General features: G+C 34.3%; 2 long non-coding RNA genes across 2 annotated transcripts in view; one reads left to right on the top strand and one right to left on the bottom strand.

The window, feature by feature from the left end:
• Window positions 1–2,103: 2,103 nt before the first annotated feature.
• LOC141434090 (uncharacterized) overlaps window positions 2,104–27,773 on the top strand; it is a 35,939-nt gene continuing 10,269 nt past the window's right edge. Inside the window, exons 1-3 of the long non-coding RNA XR_012452007.1 lie at window positions 2,104–2,238; window positions 4,944–5,051; window positions 10,257–10,424. This is a non-coding gene — a long non-coding RNA (uncharacterized lncRNA). The remainder of the gene's footprint in view (window positions 2,239–4,943; window positions 5,052–10,256; window positions 10,425–27,773) is intronic.
• Window positions 13,994–27,773, bottom strand: part of LOC141434088 (uncharacterized) — a 164,599-nt gene continuing 150,819 nt past the window's right edge. The window contains exon 6 of the long non-coding RNA XR_012452006.1: window positions 13,994–14,155. This is a non-coding gene — a long non-coding RNA (uncharacterized lncRNA). The remainder of the gene's footprint in view (window positions 14,156–27,773) is intronic.

Raw genomic sequence — 27,773 nt, 5'->3', positions numbered from 1 at the left:
TTGGACTTTGTCACGAATAAATTATTTCTTTCTTTTAATAATAGTAAGAAAATAATATGATTAGTGATACCGTAAGTACCAAGCTCCTGTTTTATCACTTTTTAATAATTTTCTGGTCGATTATTTGATAAATAAGGCATCTAGATCATACCTATCAGAGTGGTTTAGAATTAGTAAAACAGAGCACGAAACTTTCCTTTTTAATAGTATTTTTTACATCAACATTTCACCTTCAGGTAGTAGATAAACAGCAGCTATCAACTTAAAGATATATTTATAGGCGAGATTACTGACACTTCCCAAGGGCACATTAGGTTCCTTCGACTTCCCTTTAATCTGATTCAAAATATCGAGAGATGGCGGTGATAAAATGCGAGAAGAGTCAGTTAAGTGAGTATATAACGAGATATCAACAGAGAGACCGCACACGATTGGGTAATCAGGATTAAGCCCTGTAGAAACCAATACGTCAGCGTCAAAATGACTAAACTAGATCAGATTAATGAACCAATAGGTAGAAAAAGCTGAGCCGCTGACCATGGTTATCATATTGACATTCCATACATCTGCCAAATAAATTATTGCGAAATTGATTATGAAAAGTTCACACCCTGTACGCGATTCAGTTTCCTCGGCTGTACAGCACCAGCTTCTGTGATTTAAAAGTACTGCTACAAAAAATAAACTACCAATTTGCATTATACTTTACAATTATATGTTGCCCTAATGGATTGATTGGTCCGAAGAAGCTGAGCCAAACTCATTTGGCGCGGTTATTTGAGTGTTCATTTCAACCGTCTCATTTTTCTTACAGTTTTTTAGTTATCTGGTAGAAGTACAGGAAATATTCTGTAAAAAATGGACGAATATTTTTATACACTTTCTTAGTTATCTGGCAAACTCTACGTACTCTAACAAATAACAAAAATCTAAATGACATCAAAATCTGCAGCTCATTTGTAAGAAATGTAATCCTGAAAAATGAGGCGGTTAAAACGCTCGAATAATCGCCTTCGATGCGAATGTTTTTGTCAGTGACAGTCGTTATGGTCTGAACAGGGGTTTGGTCTACCTACCAAATAACTCTACGTGCTTGTAACAACTGAGCTCCTTAAAAATGTCGCATCCTTTTGTAACTTTAATTAAAATAATACTTTAGTTATTTTCTTTACTGGTGATTAGTTAGTAAATTTTGAGTAGTTTTTGCATGTTTTGAAAAATGAGTAGGTATATAAATGAATAAAAACTGATATCTATTATACTATATAGATACACTACGTAGGGAGTATACCTACCTAGATACTTAACTATGAGGCTAATTAACTGTCATTATCATCATCATCTTCATATCAGCTGTAGGCCGTCCACTGTTGTACATAAGACTACCCAACTAACTATTAGTAAGTTTTTTAACGTATATTTGAATGCCTTTTATTTTATGTAAAAATATAGTAAAAATGTGTAAGTACAGACACCTTCATTAATATCTGCCACAGCGGAGCGTGCTGAAATGTCTGATACGACTCTATTTTTGGGGCTGGTAGAGCGTATTAGATATTTTTGCACGCTCCGCTGTGGCAGATAATTATGCAGGTGACTTTACTTAGGTACTTAATCCATAGTAATCGAATTTTTTTTATAGAGTCTAATGATTAGAGCAAAACAATGCAGGCCACGTAGATAACTTTAATAAAACTGAAATATTCTGGAAACTTTTTAATTTAAGTAGAAATTCTCCGGAGTTAAAACTAAAAAAAATAGCAGCCAATTAAAATCCCTCAACCCATTTCGGAGTCACTTGAAATTTTTAAACTCCCTTTCGCCCGATTAGGGTGCATCCTAAAAGCATCAACCGATAAGTCCAAAGTAAGAATGCAGGATGACAAGACCCCGTTTACCAATTTAAAAACTAAATTAATGCGAGCTAAATAGGTCTTAACTCATTGATGTAGCTCTTAGTTTAGAGTGGGCGATTTGTCGGCATAAGTTTGTGAATAAGCAGCAATGGTGTGCTGTGGCACGTATGACGTCACTCGACCAATGGGCGCGCGGCGCGACGGCAGCGCCACAAAATGGCGGCCGCCGGCCGTCCGCCGCCGCACCACAACTTTAGGCCTAAATGCCTGAATTATATTATTTTCTACTTAAATAAAGTGATTAAATGTGATTAAATATAATAAAAATAATTTATATAAATTCAGTGAAGTTCGAAGCTAAAAAGTGACTTTTGCGTTGACGGTGCGTATTTGTCTTTTGTTTTCGTCTCTAACCTAAAACCGTGTGACAATAAATTTGGATTTGTTTATGTGGCTTAAAATAAACTCTTTTTATTTTAAGAGCTTGTGCTGAATAAAAGGGGAATGCGTTTAGTTGGTATTTAACTAATTTAAGGAGAGATATTTGTAGGTATGAACCTGTGGAAATTGTTTCTATTCAACCAGCTGATTTTATTTAGATACTTTTTTGTTAGTGAGAAAATGAATTATTTTATAACTTTTTTGTGTCGATGTAGTGGTAACACAAAAAGGAAATGAATATTTTTTTCAATAGCTGTCATCAACAATATTTACTTTATGTATGTAAATATTTTTTTTATGTTTAATATAAGTAGGCTCTCTATGTCTTTAGCTAGATACCTACCTACCTACTTTTAACATATTTTATTTATTTTGAATAAATCTTTTCCATTTGTTTTTTTTTTATCTAATCTAGGTAGGTATATTAATTATTTAATAAATAATCCAATAAGCTGTTTTATCAGTTAGGTTCCTATAGAATTGGCAATAATAACAATATTCATACTAGTTCGTTTGTTTTATATTTATACATAAACCTTTCTATAAATAAGTATCGTAACTAACAAATAATACAAAGCATAACTCACTCGAGCTGGAACCCTTCCAATCTGGCACACTTTTTTTCCCTTGAAGATCAGACTGGTGGACTTCTTAGTCCAACTGGTGGTCTTCTTAGTTCTTCTTAGTGGATTTTTTCAAATTCCAATTGGATGGGGAGCTAGTCTATTTTTTATTTTTCCACGGGAGCGAAACCAAGAGCTAGAGCTAGTTATTAAAGGTTTAAACATAGTTTCAACGTAATGACTTTAATTTAAGGGAATCGCTTAAATTCTCCATGAAAGCGGGTCCGGTGGCATATCCTGCTTATTAATTATTCCAAGTAGGGTTGCCCTAAATGATTCTGCCTCTTTAGGCAACGTAAGCTATAGCTACGTTTACATTATGCAATCTAGGATAAGTAAAGAAGAGTTGGTAACTAAATGTTGGTAGGTATGTGGGTAGATATCTTCTTTAATAAAATGAGGCATTAGCGATTTGCTTTAATAACTCTACCTACCATTAACAATTTGGATTACGTTGCTCAGGGACTATCAATGCTAGAAAGCTGTAATTTTTGACGGATATATTGTAAAGTATGCCGACAAAACGGTAAAACCAATGAAAAAAAAATTTTTAGGTTACCTCCCATAGACGTAAAGTAGGGGTGTTTTTTTTTTCATCCAACCCTATAGTATGGGGTATTGTTGGATAGTTCTTTTAAAATCATTAGGGATTTGCTAAGACGATTTTTCGATTCATTGATTTGTTTGCGAAATATTCAACTTTAAAGTGCAAATTTTCATTAAAATCGAGCGTCCCCCCCCCCTCTAAAATCTAAATCGGTGGATGGAAAAATTTGAAAAAAGTTCAAAATGGTAGTAAGTATATCAAACTTTCGGGGAAAACTATAACGGCTAAGTTTGCTTGAGAATTATTAGTAGTTTTACTCTTAAATAGCAGCCTAAGGTATAAAATATACCTATATATCTAAACTTGGAAGATTCCGTATAGAATACGAAATCCTTAGAAAAATATTACTTATTTTTTTCGTAATGGCTACGGAACCCTGTTTGGGCGTATCCGACACGCTCTTGGCCGGTTTTTGCATCTGCCTGTACATTCTTTATTATAAAATATCTAGAAAAATTGTAGGTACTCAGATTATCTATAGCGTACGAGTAAGAGCGTTTTCTAACTCGGTAGATGTCACCGATATCACAGTCTTCCATGCCGATACGATATCGAGGCTGCTAAAATATATGAATGTAGGTATAAAATCTACATCGACGATTGTCTAATCTGATAAATTTTAGGTGCGCCGATTTCATTCTCGTGTTTGTGATTCGCCGATATCATTCTCATGTGTGAAAACGTTCGGTCTTAAATCACAGCTTTTAGACCGTACTTAAATCATCATCAAGCGTGTTCGTACTATTCAGGACCTAAGTGCAGGGTTTCTCCACTTCTTATAATAACAAGGTTTAACTTACTAGAAACCAGTTAAGATACTGTACAACAGGACCGTAAAACATATATTTTTTCACAGATTTGTCACGATGTTTTTTTGTTGAAATAAAGTGTGATTTTTCACTTAATTTGACGCGAAATAAAGCCACGGTCAACACAAACATGCAGTTTTTCTAGATTACAGCCAGACTAGTTGGAGGGAGAGTTTTGAATAAAACACTTCTAATACATAATTAATTTTATACTTTCTCAGATCAATATCATTTTCAACAAATGTCGATTTTCACTAAAAATTTCCAGCGCATCCAGAACTTTTCTTCAAAGTGGCTGAAACGCCGAGATAATCTTAGAAATATAAAAATCGTAATTTGGTTCTGCGTGTGCTAGTAGATAATTAATTAATACCTACGCATTTACATCGTAAGATCCTCCAATCATAATCAAATTAAACTTACCACAACCTAATAGGTACAAACCTCACTTTTCCAATTTGACCAAGTAATCCTATAAGAGCTTTTACTATTCAAAAAGCAAACCCCAGGCTATGAACAACCGATTTGGATACTCACACAAAGGCATTATTATTACTATTTATTGGACATGGGTTGGCGAATAAATCTTAATTTTTTTTGCTTGCAGGGGATGGTACCACCCTACTTTTTGTGCCCGCCCCTCAGAAGGAATTTGAAAACATTTGACTACCGACCAGCAAAAGATGCGATCGTGGACGGACTTTAATATGCAGTGGTAAAGTTGCTTTACATTTATTTTGGTGTAGGTATTTGTTAATAGAGAAAGCTGTAATGTGGATAGGTAAAAAGGTTTCAGTAGGTATTTACATACATATATGTTTTTATGTGACTGTAAGTAGCTAGTTTTTTTTATCAAATACCTACTGGCTTGTCCTCGCGGCTTCGTCCGTCTTTGAAAATTTACTGATCTGCGTGAATTTAGAACAAATCGGCTCTACAGTGCTTGCATAAGTACACAGTTAAAAGAAGCTCTGAACAAGTGTGAGGAATTTGGGCTGTGCATGTTTAAGTGTTTAAGCTTATTTTTATTTAAAAGTATAGATATAATTTATTCAATACAATGAACTAAAAGAATTTAATTTACAAAGAGTAGAAATTCAATATACTTCTGTCTGAGTTATGGCAAATATAGATAATTGATACGAAGATACAGAAATAAGTTTATTGATTGTACTTAGGTACCTATTAAAATCAACACAGGCACATAAGTTAGTACCCGTAGTGTTTATGTTAGTTGATTATTTATTATTGTATAAAACGCCTTAATACTAAAATTACACCTTTCTTATCTTTTGCACGTGATAAGATATTTAAGTTTAATTAATAAGCTCTTCTACATCTTCAACTGAAACACAGGATTTAATTTTTCCAGTTCAGGGTAATGTGTGTTATTTGTCTCTTTTAATAAGTGTAGCCCATAAGTTTGTATTAATTGTATTTTTATGAAACATTAATAAATATTATTATTATTATTATGATTATAATTATGGAGAGTAATTACTAGAGAATTAATGAGAGTAATTAGTTATAATAATTACGGCCTGATTCAAGGTTGATTCCTTTTAGGTTATTTCCTGATTCTTTCTTTTATCTTTGCTTTTTTTTCAAATCACAACTGGCCTCGTGATTTATTTTAACGAATAAAAACGATATTATGCCTTCCAGAAAGACATTTAGACAAATAATAGGCTAAAGTGAGCCAAATAAGTAGACACATTTTTTACTTAACTGATTCCAAGTAAGTGATTACCTACGTTAAGTACACGTACGTACTTAGGAAGATTTTATAAAATATTTAATTCACACAAATAACCTTACCTAACCTAACTACATGCTAAACAGAAGTAAGTATGACTGACACGAAAATATCCTAGAAGAGCCTCTTAATGTTTAATTAAGTTAAAAAATAAAATGAACACGATAGCAACATTTTTCACTGCACATATAATTAATTACCTACAGGTCGATTCACAAGAGCTGGTACCAATGGATTGAATGCGTGAAAAAAAATATCTGTGTGTTAAATTACCTATTTGAGTATTCACAGAAATATGAGAATGACATGCGTCAGTCATTGTCGTACAAAAATGTCTAAGTAACAACTTTCATTCAATCCATTCGTGCCAGCTCTTGTTGTAAATCGGCCTAATGGGTACTAATGGGTAGATGACAGAAGCCATTTGCTTTGAGAATAATGACAAACTTCTGCATTAGGTATAAGGAAATTCACATCCATTGAATTACAATTTTTTTTGAAGAACTCAGGTATACAGTACATAGATGTTCAATAATTGCGCTCTTATGATTAAGTCTCACCCTTACCTTTTCAGGCGTACCTACACACTTTTGCTTACAAAATATAATCGAATAAAATAAGTAAACAATGAAAAATTACAAATGTCAGCAAATGCATCCATTTGCCTATTAGCAACTATCCTAGTTTTATTAATGTTGCATGTACCTATTAAAAGTGAGTTTATATATTTTAAATTATAGTTGAATCTTAATTATGACACGAACCCGGATTATTTTCATGTCACGTGTATCTGTTATTTGTAGGTAATATAAGTATCTTAAGCGCTTATCAAATTATAATTGTCCATTTTTAGGGTTCCGTAGTCAACTAGGAACCCTTATAGTTTCGCCATGTCTGTCCGTCTGTCTGTCTGTCTGTCTGTCTGTCTGTCTGTCCATCCGCGGCTATGCTCAGAGACCGTTAGTACTAGAAAACTGAAATTTGGTATGAATATACATATCAGTCACGCCGACATAGTGGTAAAATAAAAAAAATATATGGTACGTAAAATAGACGTAAAGTGGGGGTGATTTTTTTTCTTGACTAACCCTATTGTGTGGACTATCGTTGGATAGGTTATCTTTTAAAACTATTGGAGGGTTGCTTAAATGATTTTTCTATTCGGTGATCTGTTTGTGAACTTTAAAGTGCAAATTTTCATTAAAATCAAGCGTCCCCACCCCCCTCTAAAATCTAAATTGTTGGGTGAAAAAGTTAGAAAAAAATCAGAATGGTCCTAATACCAATGATGGATACATGTATACCAAATTTACAAGGAAAATTATAGCGGCTAAGATTGCTTGAGAATAATTAGTAGTTTAAGAGTAAATAGCAGCCTAAGGTATAAAACATACATAAACTTGAAAGATTCCGTACACAACACAAAATCCTTAGAAAAATATTACTTGATTTTTTCGTAATGGCTACTGAACCCTAGTATGGGCGTATCCGATACGCTCTTGGCCGGTTTTTTTATCTTTTAACTAGTAAGTGTTAGGTGCGAAGATACGGCCGGCAAAACGAGTTATGTGATAAATGCTTAATGGCCAAGTGAATTTGTCGTGTGATGTCTATGCTACATATAATATGTTATGAAATAATTTGTACAAAATATACTAAATACCTACATTTTTGATCGAAAAGCAATTCTGTTGTTTTTTTGCGCTGATTTCTATGATGATATGACAGCATGGGTAGATAAATCGTCTATGTATATCGCATTATATACAATATTAAAAGCAGAACAAAGACTTGACATATAAACTATTAAGTAAAGTTACGTAAAGGCACTGTGGAACTCTGACACATTAACATTAAAAGTCAACTCTAACAAGCTGTAATCTCACGGTGACAACGGCCTATTTAGGCTCACGATTCGGTTAGTGTTTGCCAATGTAACATTGTTAATAATAATAATAATCCATTTATTTCAAACAAAATGTCCATAGATGGTTAGTAATGTTAAATCTTACAACTGTCTTTATTAAAAGGCATACAATGAATAAAATTAGTTTTTTTTTTCAAATCTAATAAAATACGTTTGAGATAAACCAATAAGAAATTACGGTTCTCATTTTTCACACCTTCCTCTTGTTAGTTAGAAGTCTCATCCTTATGTTAAAATATGAAAATAGTTTAACATTAGATATATGGGTATGAATGTACTAGGTCTGTACCTAAATGAAATACAATGCTTTACCGAAAAATTAAATAGAGGTATGTACGAGTACATACCTATTTACTAACTAACTAAAATTTATAACTTCAATTATTTACAGAATACATAATTGTACGAAGAGGCTACTAACACAAATTATTCAATTGTAACCCACGTAAGTAGACAAAAGATATATGTATATACATATACAGACATATAATATGCGTTTGTTTCGGTCGTAGCACGTGTCAGCACCGTCGGCATGTGAATGAGTTTACAAAACAGATTGCCGCGAACAAAGCAGAAGGCGGCATCCCAAGTTAATAAGACTACCTATTTGCTTAAAAAATAAATACGAAAAAGGCAACGTAATGTGTGTTAAATAAAAAGTATTTGGACATTTAGAAAAACATGATATGCGAAAAACCCATAGATATATTTTCTAATTAAATAATGTAAAACTTATGACATAGTTTTTTGTACTAAATCTTTTCTATACGAGTGCATAGGTAATTACATAATTTTTTTATTGAACTGTGAAACAAGTAAATAATTCTGTCACACATAAACCTTTATCTAAAAAATTTATAAAAAGTATGAATATACAATATCTCCGCTCTCCTTTTTTCCACCGGCTTCCCTTTAACAAGGTTTCAGTATTTTACAAATTTATTATTTATCTAGGCATAGGCCGCGGGATTAAACTTCCGTCGAGATAGGAATACGCCGCTCTATTTACGCAAATACTTCCATATTACACACTTTAGCTGAATATGAGTATCTTATCTACTCGGGTATAATGTAGGTGAGGTACATACCTACCTAATTTAATGATGGCCCCAGGTGGTGAAGGGAGCTCTCTGTCTAATACCTATTGACTTTTTATCTTACAACCTACCTATGAGTTAGTTTTGTATCAAACTACGCGTATGTTGTAGATACCGAAAGAAGCTATAATATTAAGTTATTCCATATGTTGAGGTAGGCTTTGTTGTGGTAAAAACATATGCGTTGTTTGACTACAGTAGCAATGCCGTTTCGGCAGCCTAGGTAAACTATTAAAAAACATTACGGGGTGCAAATAACAACGATCATGGCGTATGTAATGAAATCTTGCATCGGGATTAGTCGTGGGTTGGTCGGCGCGCGCCGGCGTAGCGAGGGCTTCAATCGATGTCGGGCCGGGACGCTCGTCCCGACGCCGGGCAGACCGACAGACGCCCGCCGACGCCGCTCCAGCTCACACGTCCCACGCTTGCCACGCCACCACCCATCCGTCAACCATCCTTCACTGTTTACTTACCGGACACGCCGCGCACAGCTGACTGACCGGTAAGTCACGTGTTTCCACCCCCAACTTTACTTCGCGCTCTGAGTGCTCGTACTCGCGCCGTTCACGTGATTTTAGACGCTCGGAAACGAATCTTTCGTTTGTGCATTAGAATCAATAAAGCGGCGGTCTATTGCAAGTCGTAAATTACAAATATAATGCACCCTTGCTCTTTCATGGCTTTAGAAAACGGCGCTCACATCGAGTCAGATTCTTTAGTTATCTTTACGAGTGGTGGTCCAAACGGCGACTCTTTTGTAATTTATCCTTTTATGTGCAACAATAGCCGGTGGACAAAAGACGTGCTCGCAGGCGACAGTCCCACCTCGCTCCGAGGCATCACAAGACAATAGCTTGCTCCGCTACCGGTTCGCAACATTGCAAAAATTATTTTTGCAAACCAATCCTGTCTTTTTGCGAGCTTCGAGCGCTCCCATTGGTTTTTTAACTAACAATAGATAATTTTGCTACAAAGAATATGTATTTTTGAGTAAATTTTCCATTATGTTTTTCTATTTACGGTGGTGTCTTGATTCGCTCGGGGCGATTTCCGATAGCGGAACTTATGTGCTATCAGTGTAACCCTTTTCGTGTTGAAAACCCTGGCGTGTTGTAAATCGGGTGTTTTATTTTATAGGTGGTGGTCCCAAGGGAGCGTCCGGGAGCCGGTTGCGGTCGGTGGGCTCTTAAGATATTGCCAAGAACCGGGAATGGAGTGAGAACCCTTAGATTGCCAATAAAACGATTGATTTCTGACAAAGGCAGCATTGAACACCATTCTTGTAGGGAGTCCTCAACTAAAATAGTAAGTAAGTACTAATATTTTTACCCGAGTGTTGCAGATTACAGGCCGTCGAGAAGAGAAAAGAAGATGCATAACTGAAGAGTACGCGTCGCCTTCTGTACGTATACTGAATGTATCCTGAGTGCCTCATTCTTTCCGGTATACCTTCAGTATACGTAACAGAAGATGACACTTGTCGACCGAAGATGAAGATTTCTTGAAGCTTCCATCATTTGTCATTTTATCCTGTGAAGTAATTCGTTATTGTACACTGGTGGTTAAAATTCATGTTAAAATGATACATTGAAATTAATTCTTGTGCTCGTGTATATTATTAACGTCATAATCATAATAATTATGGAAACATGTAAAGTATAAATAATTATCAATAATAATGTTTAATTAACACTTTAACTTACCAAAGTCTTAACGATTTTCATTTAACGATATTTTTACGAGGTTTAATGTATGTTTTTTTTTTATGTAAATAAATTTGAGCTTATAGAAAACCATATTTTACGATATACTCGTAATTACATTTTTAAATTCCTAACATTGCCAATTCTATAGATACAGTTTAAAACATGTATCTATCAATGTGTGTATGTGAAGTATTACGATGAATTAAAGAAAATTATTTAAGCAGTATTTTGTTTTAATTGACAATCGTTTTAATTTACATTAAGGGCTTGTAAATAAAATTTTAATGAATGTATCTGATTCCGTCTCTGTTTATTCAGTCAAAACAAACTGAGACGGTTTTATCACAGCTACATATCTGCCACTTCAAATTTATCAATGAGTGGCGAAACAGGCATTTAATATTTTAAATAACTAAATGTCATATTAAATGATATTGTAACGGATAACTCACGTCTTAAACCGAGTTTAGCTCGACATGTAACTAAATGTCCATGTACAGTAAAGGTCTTATGAAGTAGATACGGGTCCATATCGGCTCGCATACTTATTAAAAGTCCGAATGTAATGTTTGTCAGAATGATCGTTTGTCATACATAATATTTTTTTCTATGAATCCAATGATTGTTCAGAATTGTTATATAAAACAAATCTAACCTATAGTTTTCTATAGGATGAACATTTAAAAATTTTAGATTTCGGTGGGAAAAAAATTATGACAAACGATGATTCGGACAAAAATTACGGTATGACTAGTGAAGAGTATGCGAACTCTGGCGCTCCCAGTAGGTACATGTAGGTATATTGTACCTCATCAATAAATTTTCATACCAAATGCCAAATAAAATAGGATGATTACTGAAGGTAAAGTAAGTACCACCAGAAATCTAAATTTAAATTGCAAATCAAATTCCACTTAAACAAGGCTAATTATAATCATGATAAATTTTACTACTTCATATAAGTACATGGCGTCGCTGAAATAATAAAACTATTTTATGACCCAACTTAGTGCTACGCTTTCGTAGGCTTCGTAGCACTTCGAATTGTAGACTTTCGTAGACTTCAATTGAGTAACTCGTAATAGGTATGATTCATAAGACTTAAGTTTAATTAGTTTAATGACATACTAATCAACTAAATATTTCGGTACTCTATAAGTGGAAATCACAACGTTGGCAATTATAACGCCGGTAATAAAAATTTGTATCAAAAATTTCCGTTGTGACACGGGATGGTACTTTTTCAAGTCAGTAGTCGTTTTATAGTTAAATATTATTTTGACGAGGTTTTAACCATATTCAGTAGTGAAAAAGTACAGCCATGTAGATACCAAACGAGATACTATACCACTCATTGTCAGTCATAAATAATTAGACTTTACTTGCAGAAGAAGTAAATAATTACCTATTTTAGAACCTTTTCACATTAATATTTCAATGCCTAACAAAAATAATCACTAGTATAACATTAATTGTGACATGGTTTGATGGGGGTCACAGCAAAGCCCTTGTGATTAATTTGTGATTTAATTTCTTCTTTGTTAATTAAAAATATACTTAGAGTTGTAGAGTACATACTGCCTAGAAGGTTAATAGTTATATTTAAAAAAACATCTTTACCTACCTACCCGTAATAAATAGAATACCTACAACTACATATCTATAGGTATAAATTCTAACTACTCGTCGCTTATAAAACAATGCAGTATGGAAGGATATGGTTAGGCAGAAAGAACCGTATACTTAGATATAATAAAAATAGGGATTAGGGCTAGTACCTAAACGTAGATTAAATATACAAAATAGCCTAACAATAAAGATACTAGAAAGGTAGTAAGTATAGTTAGCTCTTATACATCTTATATAAGAAGAAAAAGCCCAAATGTTGACCCTGAATAGCTGATGCAGCATTATTCTGGTAAGTAGTTTTAATTTTATACTGTATTTTACGTATTATAAAATAAAACTCAGAAAACAATGAGTGTAGAGTGTGACATACGACTACTTTTTTCCAAAATTTAAAATTACATAAAGCATAAGCAGCATATAGTTTGAAACTCTATAAAAGTCATTTATCTTTAGCTTCCACACTAAAAGTTCATTCTCAAGCAGTTTGGTAGTGGCGCCATCTCTGTCAAATGTCTTGAACTTTTAAGTTACTTGAGCTTAGATAATACAACTTCGAGTGATAGGACCCAACCGGGTCACAAATCTACAAAGTTATTTAAGTATGTTTGAGGTACTGATTTGGTAATGATAATTTAACACAATCAAAATGATAATCAGTTTCAAATAACTACTTACTCAGTTTTTATCGTTTGCACCTAGGCTGTGTAATGTTTTTTAAATGTGAATAACTGAGACTAAGTACTTAGGTACTCGGGTTTTATTAAATAACGTAATTTTTAATACAATTTTATTAATTTCTTTATATAACTACATACAACTCAGTAGGTATAGATTTCCTTGGGTTATTTAAGTAGATAGATAGGTACTTCTTGAGTTATATTTTGATATTGCTTGGTATCCATGGAGAAATAACTTTTCTTTCAGGGAGGTCTATTTTACGACATCTACAGATATATAGGTACATAAGTAACTACTTAATTATCCCAAAGAAAGAGTCGAAAATACTGAAAAATACAAACATATAAAACTACGTCTTACCCTTATGTATATAGAGCACAATTTGCAACGGTACTCGTGCGTGATGAGCATGTACAGTTCTAAACAAAAGTGAGTCATTAGGTTATTTATTTTATTTTAAGAAGAAAATTGCAAATACAGAATATTTTCTCATCACTAATATAAAAAAAAGATTATGGCTAACAAGGGAGCAATGAAATCTTTTGTGGAACAAAATAACAATTTACAACATAACTACCTAGTAGACATACTTAGTCTAAGTATTTAATTAAGTCTTACATGATGCATAATTAGTGATTTTATTTATGTGCATTGCATAGCATTTTTTTTTTCATTAAGGTCCCATTAAGTGAGAATAGTACCTACAGGTAAATGTTAAATTATGGGCTAAACTAAGTTGGAAACAAGTTATCAAAAATAATTCGCCACTTTTCATAACGTAGTTAATTAATTTAATCTCATTAGTACTATAATTATTTTATCTTTTAATTAATAGTTATTTTATTTCCAATCCAACAAAATTAGACGGACAATAAAAATGTGTTGTACAGAAAAACTGTAACAACGTTTTGACTTAGTTATGACATCTGGCAGTATGTTCCCAAAGGATGACAATGCACCTTTGTTTCAAAGAGAAAGTCGAAAACCCTTCCGTGTTCGCAAAGGTACACGGAAGAATAGAAACTGTAACAAAAAAGAGAAAGTTTTTGAGGTACTTAAGTAAAAAGCATTTTGAAAAGCGGCCAATGGGAGCACGGAATTACAACTTTCTAATTTAGGTCAGTTATTTTGTCCATGATTTTAGGATCATTCGTACAGTAGCTTTTGGAGATGACGAATTAGTGGTCAGTAGTGAATCTAGATTTTAGATTTTTAGTGCTAATAATTTGTGAAGTTTTAGTATTGAAACGTTGCCTAATAAATAGTGTCTAAAAGCGTTGGATCTACTTTGGAGATTGGTAGGTACTGGTTTTTTAACTGAATTTTTAATCTCTAAAGTCTTCAGACTATGTATTTAAAAAAAACCTCAAATTTCATGTTCTTAAAGGTAAGTAAATAGTAGCCTAATTTAAAAAAAGTAGAGCTAAAATTTATGCCTACTTTCGAATGTGACTATCCATTATTTTGAGTCACAAAATTAAACAATGTTTTAGTTTAAAACAATTATCAATATAAAAAGTCCTTTCAATATTTTTATTGAACTTCAATTCCTGTTCAACTCTAGTCAAAGTACCCAACATAATATTTCATGAGAAACCCTTTAAGATAATTTTCTTATACGACAATCGCTTTCCAATCAGATATCGATGTACGTGTCTGACTGTACTAGGCATCTCCGCTAAGCCGTTCAAGCATGGTGGCGCGAATGAAACAAACGATCACCCAAATCCGGTTTCAGTATCAGACTAGTTAAGGAGTAAACGAGATAAATATAACTTTGATTGTGCGGCTGCGAGGCGCCAGTATCGAGCGGTTCGTTGTCATGGCAACAGACAATGGTTTTTGGGTGCATATTTTAGGCTGCGTCGAGGGAGGGGTGCGCGGGGCGGGGAAGGACGAGAGCGGCCGCCATCTTTAAAATTATATTTCCAGTTTGGACGAACTTCGATTTCAGCCCCGCGTTTTCTTTCTGGAGTGTGTAAAGGATATATGCAAGGGTTGGGTTATGCTTTATTGATATTATTTATTATAAAAAAATAACATTCGAATTTTTTTATTTTCTAATGATTGAACAGTTTGTATGTTTCTCAGAATCAATAAAAGTTATTTTTTTTTTCGTAGATAAACCTTAACAAAAACAATCTGTTGGTAGATATAAGTATATAAATTAAATTTGTTTGTTAATGCCTTTCAATTATAAGTAAAATAAATATTACAGTAAATAAATGAAGCTTTCGTGTATTAAAGTAGACGTATCGCATTAAAGCAGTGCTAACTTACACCAAAAAATACACCTATCAAAAAACATTCTGCAATTCTCCTATATACCCGCCGACCGCGCTCGGAGCCGATCGTAAACCGCACGATTAATGTCATCCAACCTTCCAGCCTTCCAACCATCCAACTTGCCAGCCAAACAGCCTCTCCAGCCCGCTTTAGCTGCAGACTTTGATTAAGCAATGCTGCTCGTACGTGTTAGGGCTTTACTTTGGTTAGTTAGAAAAAAAACTGGTGACGTTGTGTTATGATCAGTAGGTTGTTGATGATGTAAGATTGTTTGGAAGTTTTAGGTAATAATACAGGGTATATTACCTACTTACAGGTGCTTTTAAAATTAAAATTAGAAAAACTTGTAATGGTGGGGTGCCTATTAATAGTAGATTGTTCAATAAGGGACTAAAACAAGTCATACCTAATGACATGAAATGTTTAGCCACCCGAGCAGAGCGAGGGTGGCTATAGTTCGAGTGTCATTATGGTTGTTTAGTCTCGCATTACACACTACTTTTCACTTTGAATGCGAGGAAAAAAACAACGTTCTGTTCAAAATTACAAAATTACTTTTTTTAAATCAAATAGTAATATATAATAAATAGTAAAAAAAAAGTTACGCGGTGTTTTTTAAAGTGACGCTTTAGATGCTAGCGTAGCGTAGCCAACATTTTCTAAATTGAAAACTATTATACTTAAAACTAATTGGACTGTGTATAAAAAAATAAATTCATTCTTTATATAATTGAAGTAAAAAAATATATGATGAAATACGTAGATACGAAGGTAAGAAAAAGACTATCTCAATAGACAAAAAATACGCCAATGATTATATAATAATGATAAAAATTAATAGATAGGTAGGTAATACTTATACTTTGGGTTGATATGGAAAATATAAGCGCGTTAAAAATATTTCGTTCTTAAAATAAAAAAGACTAGCTTAGATGTCTTACAAAATATATAAAATAGAGTTAGACAGAGAGAGAGAGAGAGAGAGAGAGAGAGAGAGAGAGAGAGAGAATGATGTGGCAAACTAAATGTTTTGGTTTTCATTTTCTAAGCATAAAATTGCGGAAAATAGTTGGTTGAAGTATAAAATTTCGTAAATACTATTTGTAAGAATTACTCTGAGAGCCATTTTTTTTAAGCACGCAATCCAATTATATTGCGCCATCACCCAACCCTTCCATTGCCTCATTCTTTCCACCCAATTTAAACGTATTACATAACACATTTAGCCGTATCTTGTACAGATACCGAGTCGTAAAATACAAGTATATTTAAATGGCAAAAACAAAACGACAAGGACACCCCGATATTACCCTGGTTTGAATCATCATCATCATCATCATCATTATGTCAGCCGAAAGACGTCCACTGCTGGACATAGGCCCCCCCAAGGCTCTCCACTCAGACCGGTCTTGTGCTTTCCGCATCCACCGCGATCCCACGATCTTAACCAAATCGTCGCTCCATCTTGTTGGAGGCTTACCGGCAGCTCGTCTCTCGGTCCGCGGACGCCATTCGAGAACCTTCTGACCCCATCGGCCATCAGTCCTGCGAGCAATTTGCCCCACCCACTGCCACTTTAGTTTCGCAATTCTTCGGGCTATGTCGGTAACCTTAGTTCTACTGCGGATATTATCATTTTTGATTATATCCCGCAGAGAAACCCCGAGCATAGCCCTCTCCATAGCCCTCTCCCCATAGGCCCATCGTTAGCGCCCACGTCTCAGATCCGTATGTCATCACTGGCAACACACACTGGTCAAACACTTTTGACTTCAAACACTGCGGTAATTTGGACGAAAAGACACCTGGTTTGGATAAATAAAGGGAATAGCTATTAAATGAAACGCAAGTCAAGTTTTGGATATATTTTTTTTGTATTTTAATCATAAATTTAAAAGAGTAGGTACTCTGATTAGTCATTATAGCACATTAGAATCATAATTAGGTAACTGCTAGTCTTGATATTTTAATAATATTTTGTTAGATACCATTAGTACGAGTATATACCTAGGTTAGGTTAGGTACATTGAAGTTAGTAGCTTCCAAACACCTTTGCTAACCTGGTACGAGGTCCTGACTGATTTGTCATCACCCAGCTGAAAATACTGAAGCCAGATATATTTATTAAAGTCATAGTGCTGTATTAAAAAGTGATTTTTAAAATGCCCATAGTGTAGGGAATAACACGGACTTATATTTTCGATTTATTTAACATAACTATAACTATTAGAAACTTCAAATTTGCCATGCAAAGGTAGTTACTCGTAAATATATACGTATAGATAGCAACTTATAATCTGTTTTCATTATTTTAGGAAATTCCTGAGTTGACGATTAAAAATATTTTTTACTAACTCGCTCTGACAATGCTTAACACAAAATAAAAGGAATTTTGGACCAGATCAAAACGTTTATGTATTTTAATTTCTTCAGAAATGTCATTAAATACATATATCAGTATATATTTCGTCAATTATATTTGGATGCACTCCTATTCTCCTCAACCACACTAATGCTGACTCTGCGTAGGTTGCATTAGGCAGCGTCGAGCTCGGGGTCTTCACTGACGGTTCCAACTGCCCTATACCTACTTATGTATCTACCATACGGCATCGTCTAGACGAATTCCCGTTCGATGCTCGGTCAAAGCCCCGGGCGAAAGGTCGAAACAAATTGAAAACAAAATGTCCCAAATTGTCTCAGTGTGGTGCCGACGTGTTTTCTATTTTTTTACTCCTTATTTGTAACAAGAAAAAAACACCTAACGCATTTTTATGCGGCCGTTCGGTGAAAATTGAAATGGTTTGTGACGACGAAAATATTTGTTTCTCTCGCTCGTCGAGAAAACATGCGAGAAAATTCTTTAATAAGTACCTACTATGTTAACGTGAATCAGCCTGAATTTTAATTTTCATGAGACCTTTAGTAACCTTTATGCACACGTAATGTAAATATGAATTACGTACGAGTAGATATTAACTAGGTATGCACTCGTAATATTTTTACTTGCGATCAAAATGACATATAGTGTCGAGGTTAAAATCAATGTACATACCTAAACTCGACGAAAATATAAGGCAGTAGTAGGTTTAGATTCGAGACCTATAAAGTTACCATTTGAAGGAGCACGAAGTCCATATAAAATAGTATTTATGTACGCAGGAAGAAAAATCGATGTAATTTATTCTGAGTGGGGAACCGTGACAGTTAGGCCGGGAGCGGGAATATGTTCCAGATAATATCATTCTTTCGGATCGCTTACGAACACCTGATGCTCATTGTTCCTCCTACTTGGGGGGCACAGATTCTTTTTAACTTTTGAGATTAAATTAAAAAAATATAGAGAACAAGTTGCAGATGTTGCGGTATTTTAATGAAGTTTGTAAAACGGAAAAGGGAGGAATACTATTTTTTTATTATTTTGTATTATCTTTAATTTAGGATCACAGCTAAGCTTTATGCTAACAGTGCTTATGTGTACATGCAAACTATGTACATACATGTCCATACCAAGTTTCACGGCAATATTTGATTACTACATAGATAAGTCAGTATAGTTACATTTTCAAGATTTTAAGCTTAAGTATCATATAAATCTAGATACAGGCAGACATTGCAATTAGTATGCTAAATTTTTCGACGCCAAAATGTTACTGTAATTTTCAGAAAATTTTGTACAACCCGGGAAAATTAAATGGTTCATTTCCTCTGTTAAAATTAGTCTCATCATCATTAGTATACTTATGCTGTCTTTCCGAGTTGGCACACAACCTGAACACTAGGGAAATCGTTGTAGTTACTACGTTTTGAAGCTTTAACTATCATCATCATCACCATCTCTACTGAAGCCCTAAGAAGCTGTTAAAAAAAATTAAAACATTTATTTCAAACCTTATAAAAACGATCCATAGTATGGATAGTAAAATACAGAAATTATTTATTAATTGCTTTTGCCCAGCAGTGAGACGGATATAATTCCGTCCGAGTAGAAGCTTCTTTTCAGATTCTCGGAGCTTCGTACACATCATTGAATAGCTTTACGGGTGTGCTCGGGTTTTTTCACAAAATTTTCCTTCATTGTAGTGCTCGTGGTAAATTTAAAACATTTTTTATACACATATATGTAGTTAAGTTATTTTTAGGATATTTTTTACTTCAAATTAACCATTACAATAATGTGTTTGTTTAAATAAATTTACGGTCATCTCAAAAACAAACCTAAAAGTTGCGAGTATCCACCATGCTCTGCTTGAGAGGCCATTGGTCGAACTAAGCTACCACGGTTTTCAATTTCAACTTTATAGCAGTTTAAATTAGCGCCAATTACACTCAACTTTTATTTGTTTACGTAACAAATAGCGGATTTGTATGCCCGAGTCCTTGGCAAACAACTCTAATTATGCTAACCTCAAAATAAAGTTATGCCACCGCCCTTCCGAGGGTCCGTCCTCGACCCTCCTTACTTATGAAACATTTTGCACACGCTCCCTCTTCCTAAAGTATGACCTATTCTATAGGTATAGGTGACCTGGTATGGATTTAAATTTTATGCCCAGGAATATGACAACATTTTCATGGAAATTTATGAACACCTTTTGTTTATATTGTAAATTTTATGTAAATAATCAAGCACATGTCAAACACAAAAAATGGGTGTTATTATTTCACGATTATGGGGTGTGATTTGACTATCAATTTGTCTAAAAGGTTTTGAGAAGCCGGCATTTGGACGTTGAATTTTAAAACTGCCGTCTTAGTTTTCGTCGTAATGATGAATAGTAAATAGATTTCTTATAAAACAGTAGGTACGTATTTCTAAAACGAATGTAATGTCATAAGCAGCCGCAAGGGACTCTTTCATTCAAATATAGTCGGGGAGCGCGGGGCGAATATGAAACAAGGCGTCGTCGCGTAGTAGCGTCGGGAAATAAGGCACGGTAAGGAGATTATTATTCTAGACCAGTTCTAGTAGCACATGCGAAAACTTTTATATGGAGTATGAGTCAACACAGAGTATAATTATATTTCATGAGAATACAAATTCTTCGTTCAGAAGATCACTGTTTTATCCGACTTGGTCGTCACCGATGATCTATCTGGTGATCACCATATTTCCTGAAACTAAAACTGAATTCAATTCCCAGCCCCTGCTTATCTTTTCTGGTTTTATGGATTAATTAAGAAAAGTAATTCTTAACGGGAAAACCGTAAAAATTAATACAAAAATCGGAAAGAAAAAATTCCAATTTGATAATATTATTCTGAAAGAGACGTTGGTTCTAATCATAAAACATACCCCTGTGCTATCAGTTGCTTCTGGTGTACCATTTTGTGGGCGCCTACAAAAAACAAATTAAGAAATATTAGCATAAATACCAATCACTTGCCCTTTCTGAATACCGGACTTCGGCATTTATCGAATAACATAGCTGCAAAGTTATAGGTATACGCTCAAAGAGGTGTACACAAATATTAAATGCCAGGCATAAAAATATCGCTGTTAAAGGGCATGTTTACTATGAAAAGGAAATATCTATAAATTTTATAGCATTTTGTACAGTGTAAATGATTACTTTCTTAATTTTGAATTTAAATAATGTTGCATTATTATTTAATCACAGCCAATTAAATAAATCCTAAGGACTATGTTTTAAATAGAATCTGTTATGAAACAACGAAATTTTCATATTGAGCGCTCTATTCCACATTGTTGAAGTGAAATTAGTGCAGAGTAAACCCAGATGTTATGTGTTACTCGTATGGTTATCGTCGATGATACTCCAATGCGTAACCAACAATGGCTAATGCCGTGTATCAGCTATAGGCAAATTTTGTAGGAGAGCGTTAGAAATAAATATATTTGTGTTTATTATTAGCCGCGAAATCTCAGAGCTAATTTCACTTCTCATTCTCGTAAAGTTCGTATTTATGCCGGATCTAGGCGACATAAAATGACTTTTTACTAAGACCAAGGCAATCAGACGTAAACAGCCACAAATAAAGAAGTTTCTACATAATTTTTAAATAATTTTTAATTGATATAAAACTAAAAATCAATTAAATCAATAAAAATAGACCAATAAAACTAAAAAAATTCAGTTATACCTACTGTAATGCATGCACAATAAAAGGTATACGATTAGTCGTGTTGTGTCGTGACGCATCAGAACGGTATCGGTTTCATACATTTTATGTGATTGCGTTCACATTTATCTGATGCAGTGTATTGTGACGCCTTGTGTTGTGTCACATCACAAGCTATAGAGAGAGAGAGAGAGAGAGAGAGAGAGAGAGAGAGAGAGAGAGAGAGAGAGAGAGAGAGAGAGAGAGAGAGAGAGAGTGAGAGAGAGAGAGAGAGAGAGAGAGAGAAGAGAGAGGAGATTGACGCATCAACACAACACGACAGATACTCGCCGTACCGGCTCGGGTGGCTATATGAACGTCTTGGGTAAAATGGCTCCTTTTATGCTCTCATTGTACAATCTACTATTGTAGGTTAGGCGGCATAGCCATTGTGGGTAACGCGGCATTGCAGGATCATCGGCGCTATGTCTTAATATTTATCTCACTCCCGTACAACTTTTGTAAATAAAACTGAAGGGTCATTATTACTTTAATATTTATTGTTTCATATAATGAGTCAAATATACTCGTATACTTAAATACTCGTATTAATATACCTAAGTATAACCGATAATGACAGTAGCCGACAATAACATTATATTCACACGAAGGTTATATTAATACCCTTAATATAATACTAAATATTTATTTCTCACAGTCTAAAAGCAAACTTTTAACCATTCAAAACAAGCTTTAGCCCCGACATATTTACTTGAACTTTTTTTGTAACCACTACGCAACCGAGAGATGGGTCCCTTAGATAACAACTATCAACACAAATTTGGTCCCATCCGCCAAATTGGCTGCATTTTCACGTGAAATTTTAACACATCAGCTTTGTAAACACTGTCGTTTGCATTATTTAACTAAATTGGGTGTTCTTGGGTGAACAAATTTGCTGTTTTGAGCTTATACGTTAAATGGGGAAAGCTGATAATTCAAGCCAAATAAGGCACATGGTTGTAATTTGACATAAGATCTTTTTGCGAAACACGTTTCAAATTAATGTCAGTAGGTACGTATTGTTGGCAACCGGTCTAAATAAATAAACTGAAATATTTAGAACTTTTTCTAATATATAGTTTCTTATCTTTTATGTTACAAAAATAAGCAAAGCGTTGACGAAAATTATAAATACTTAAAAGACAAAGTCAAGGTTCTCATAATGTCTGCTCTCTTCACCCGACTTATCTTGGTACGTGTCATTGGCGGCTTTTAAAATCGTCTCTACGCGTTAAGGAGGAGCGTTTAAAGTCTAAAAATACCAAGATGTAGTTAGGTTTTTTTAAAAGGGCCGTGTTAGTAGCTTCTACAAGCCGGGCCGATGACAGAGCGACCACAAGAATCGCTACGTATAATCGCCGCACATTTTATAGGTCATAATTGTTGTCATAAAATGGTAACAAAAGATATTTTACGTTCGGCACGAGAGGCGTGTTTATCATCTCGTAGTAACGACTCAGACTACACGACGATTATGGTGGGAATCCACCGCTTTTATGACAATTTAATTGTTTTTAAACAGTTCATAGGCGCTATCACACCTTTTTTCGGTAAGTAATCTGTTTAAAAAAACGGTAGCTTAGTGTAACGGTACACGTAAAAAAACATTCATTTTTTAATTAAACGTTGTTGCGTAGATGTGAAGTGGATTTAAATTAATATTCCGCTTAAGTACTAGATACGTACGCACAAGATTAATTCGTAGAACGGGTGGAATATATTAAAATATTTAATTAAGGTTAACGCGAAACAGACTTCGCGACACGGCCCATCTAGTTGCTCAAGGGCTCGACAATGTTGCGTTTCCTTGGAACGAATCACGTCTGGAATAAAACTCTTCTAATCAAAACTTTATAATGTAGGAGCGTACCCTGCGTATCCACTTGCTAGGCAAGACGCTAGTGGATTTTGAACTCGATCCCGAATAAAAATAGCCTATTACATTTAGAAAAGGCTGGTTAAATCCATTATAAATAGCTCTTATATATATTTAATCAATTATTACTTTTGGTTTGCTGGGTAGCTGAATAGGACAGGATCGCGTAAATAAACTAGGTGTAGACTAAATCCTCTCTGTAGACAAATCTACTCATTTTCTAGTAGGGTGATCTGTTTTTGACGAAACCCGTGTACATAATTGTTTGTCGCTGAGCCAAGTTTGTGTAGGTTCTCTGTTTATTCAGTAACACATGGTAAGGGTAATATTTTCCGATTTGTAGGCGTAGTTCGACGTCCGTCCTCGGGCGGCAACTGACTCACCGACTACGGCCGATTGTTCCACACTAAATGTCGATGGAATCGGTAACTCAGGCATTTTACGAGCGCCTTTAATAATATATGGGGCGTTGCGTAATTCTCCTTCAGCTCCGTGAAAACTTAGTGCAAATATTGTTTCCGAGCGTGATTTTCGGTGGGAAGGGGTGAGCTAGCGTGAGCCTTTGGGTGCCACGGTAGTGAACGTAAATATTTTTTGTCGTTAATTTCTTAGAGGCTGTGAATGCTCGTCGCTTATTTTTTACACTATAAACAATCCAAGGCGCTCGTTAACAAGAAAAATGAGCTCTAACAGTTTGGGTTTATGGACAGTAAAGTCGGCGGCACGCGTCGTGCGTCGTGCGAGGCGCCGACACCTGATAAAGTCGGATTAACGATCGCGAAGCTGCGACAGAATCTCAGTAGTTGTTGGACTTTATAACTAGCAGGTGGGAGGAAATTAACGGAAACAGTCACACTAATGTGTTCCAATGAGCTCGTCGTTCTATCGGTAGATAATCTTTGATCGAGTATAATAAGTATCTATCAATTAAACAATCTTAGATTATTAAAAGATAACATTTGATTTTATAAATTCTAGGTAGATCCGTTTATTTGGCAATTTCATATTATTTTTTACTGACGATCACACATATAATGTCACTCTATAGTTTTGTATGTAAATAAGTAATCCGTTGTTTTTATTCTTTAGTGTAATTTCTTCAACCTATTTTTTTTTCAAATATTTATTTTACAATGATCATTCATCACATCGTCTGTAAATGCGGTTTAGAAAAACCTCTATATTGATACCTCAACATTACACATCATTAAAAAAATACAGTTTGCTGGCGGTGGTAAGACTATTTGAAACTGTATATAATATATTTCCTTTTTTCTTTTTCACCTACATATAAACCTAAATACAGACAAAGTTCCCCTTATTTCGTTATCAAAGAAAACACGATCTGCCGCAACGATTTGTACCACTCTAACAATACCGATTTATAAAGCATCCCATGTAAAGCCTGTTCAAACTGAACCACCAAGTATGTGGTCGGTCCGTGTCGCAGGTACAGGCAGTTGGGTGATAGCTCGCTTTATAAATAGGTAAGAAGCGTAAATAGCGGCAGTTGTATCGGCCACTACCAATCGATACGGGATACCTTCAACGCGCAAGGACGAATGTAGCATCCCACAATCAAACTAAAATCAACAGAACTGCGCGTAGATTTGGTTGTGTTTTGTTTTGGGTCGTTCGGGAACGTTAACTTCAGATGCCCGAAACTGATAGACGGAAGCACACGAACTCGTTATATGTATGTTGTGGTAGTTAAAAGTTAAATACTCACATGAAGGATCTTTCTTAATCAAACTAATGGAAACAAAGTTTTGGGACCGAGACGCAGCGTAGGTGGGTTGGTAATTACCTACATGCCTATGTAGGTTGGTTTTTCTTGCGTAGGATGTTTTCGATTTGAATAGAAACGAGGAATGTGTAGCTTGGAAATGTATCGTTGACAAGTGTCATTTACTATCATCAGGTTTCGTAAAATGCGAGCAAAATTTATTGAAGGGGTTTTCATAATTGTCATTTGATTGGTAATTCATTATTACTAATTAGTTGACTATGTTTCTCGATGCAACTATAGGAAATTTAAAAGCATTAGGAAAATTTCATCTACAATATGTAGTAAGTAATCAAAACAATACTTGCTTCATCAAATGAAAGTCAGTTTTATTAGTTGAATCTTGAATTGAATTGAAAATAAATAACAGATATAAGAGACTTGTTTTAAGCAGTTTGACGATATGGCTTATTCCTAAATAATTGTTTGTTTTTAGTGTGCAAAAATATTAATAAATTTTGTCTATATGACTGTTGGTATTTATTAGGGAGTATCTTGTTTTGAAGACAAGATGGAAAAGTGAAATACGATTACAAATTTCAAATCTGGATTCGAGTTGCCCATCCCGCCATGGAACCGTTATGACCAAAGTTACCGAAAAGGAACGCGCTCTCAAATAAATTCTTAAAAGTTTTATCTTTACCCCGATAGGAATTCGTATTGAGTTTCTTTCCAAGATACGAACGGAACTAAAATAAAACTCAAAAATAACAGAGATTAACTTTAAATTCGAGCGTCTGTAACTTAACAGCTTTTAGGCATAATAACGTTAAAATTGTATCGCCGTTTGCACGTTTTCAGTAATTTTATATGGGCTCTGTTAATTTTAATTCTATTAAAATATTTGATACGCCTCAATTAAACAACGGCGTAATTTAATCCTTACCTGTATACGCTTACAGAAAATGCTTTATTTTACCACAAGCAAAAAAAAAGCGTAGAAACCACTTCGGTCGCAAGGGTATGACGCTCACCGGAATTACAATTCTTTTACGATCGATTTTATAGGCTTTTTATGTTTTTACAATTGCCCCCAGTTGACAATCAGGTGCGCGAGCGCTAGCAGAATACGTACGTGTCAACATTCCAAATACATTAAAATGCTAATTTGAAGTTTAATTGGTTCACTTTTTTCCAAAATGACAGGTGTACGAGACTGAGGAACGTAAAATTAAATTGGCTAGGTATTTACAATTATTTTAATTAAAAACTATTCAGATGCATGCATATCTACTGTACATTTTATTTGTAACTTGATCTTTATACTTGCGCAACTATTTTTCCTCATGGTGTCCATTTAACTGCATTTTTATTTGATACTCATCGATTTAAATAATTAATTTATAAAATTACGTTTGCTTACATACAAAACATTCGAAAACAGTAGAATGAAAATTGTACTACAATATCATAATTATGATAAAATGTTTTGATACTATATGAGATAAATGGAGTCAGTCTGTTTTTTTACTTCCTAAGCACATAGCAAAATAAACTCATTTTATAGGAAAAATATATATTATATATATTGGTAGGTAGTAAAATTCTTCAACAAATCATCTTCAAAAGTCATGAATACATAAATAACACGAACATTAAACATACTTAGGTATTTCCACGAACATTAAACATACTTAGGTATTTCCATTTAAATTAAGTAGACAAAGCTGTTTAATTCCAAATAACATAAATTTAAAGCAAAATTATTAAGTTGAGATTTTTATAATATTCCTGCCTAGTTGTATATTCTATGCTTACCGCATCGCTCTCACGATCCGTTACTAATCTTGCTTTGATCTCAGAGCGTTAAATATAAATATATGTTAAACATCAAAAGCACTACATGAAAAGCGTTTTCTACTTATGTACCTAAACGTCTAATTAAACTAGTACAGTTTCAAGTGTACCTAATAAGAGGCGCATATATTGCAACTCAGTGAAATTCTAAATGATAAGAAACTAACTGTGGAAAACATCATCCTGTTGATTTATTTGCATTTCTTTATATTAATTAGATAGAACCTAACTTGATTGATGTTTTGTTTCAATACTCATAATGCTAGTCTATTTTATATTTACCAAAGTATAAATACTTGCATATAATAATGAGTATATAGAGCTAAATGTGTAGTGTAAGTACATGTTTTGCCCCGAGCAAGAGGGTTGAATTGGCTGAGTTAGTATTCTACGAAGCGCCTCAGCACTAAAATCCAAGTTTACATATTACAAAAGCCCGGTTTTGTATCTTATCTTTTATAAGAAACATAACTTGCAAAGACTTATTAAACAGCTCCGTACGACGCAATTCCACTTATTTCTGCATGATCGAGTTATATTTACATACTTCCCTTATCTATTTAGGATGATTTATATGGTAGAGAACGCAATTTTCTGTGGAATTATGATAGGAGACGATGCGGCGGTCGAGAAAGAAAAAGAATATCTCATTAAGGCTTTCATAAAAATGTTAATAAGGCAGCCACTCGATTAAACTCAAGCTTAAGATCCAAACCAATAGGTTGGCCTGGCGCGCGCTGTGCCGAAATTAAATCATTATAAACATCTGT

This window comes from Choristoneura fumiferana, chromosome 13, assembly GCF_025370935.1.
Source record: "Choristoneura fumiferana chromosome 13, NRCan_CFum_1, whole genome shotgun sequence".
Taxonomy (NCBI): Eukaryota; Metazoa; Arthropoda; class Insecta; order Lepidoptera; family Tortricidae; genus Choristoneura; species Choristoneura fumiferana.
The sequence above is the reverse complement of the archived record's forward strand: the minus strand, read 5'-3'. Positions and strand labels throughout refer to the sequence as shown.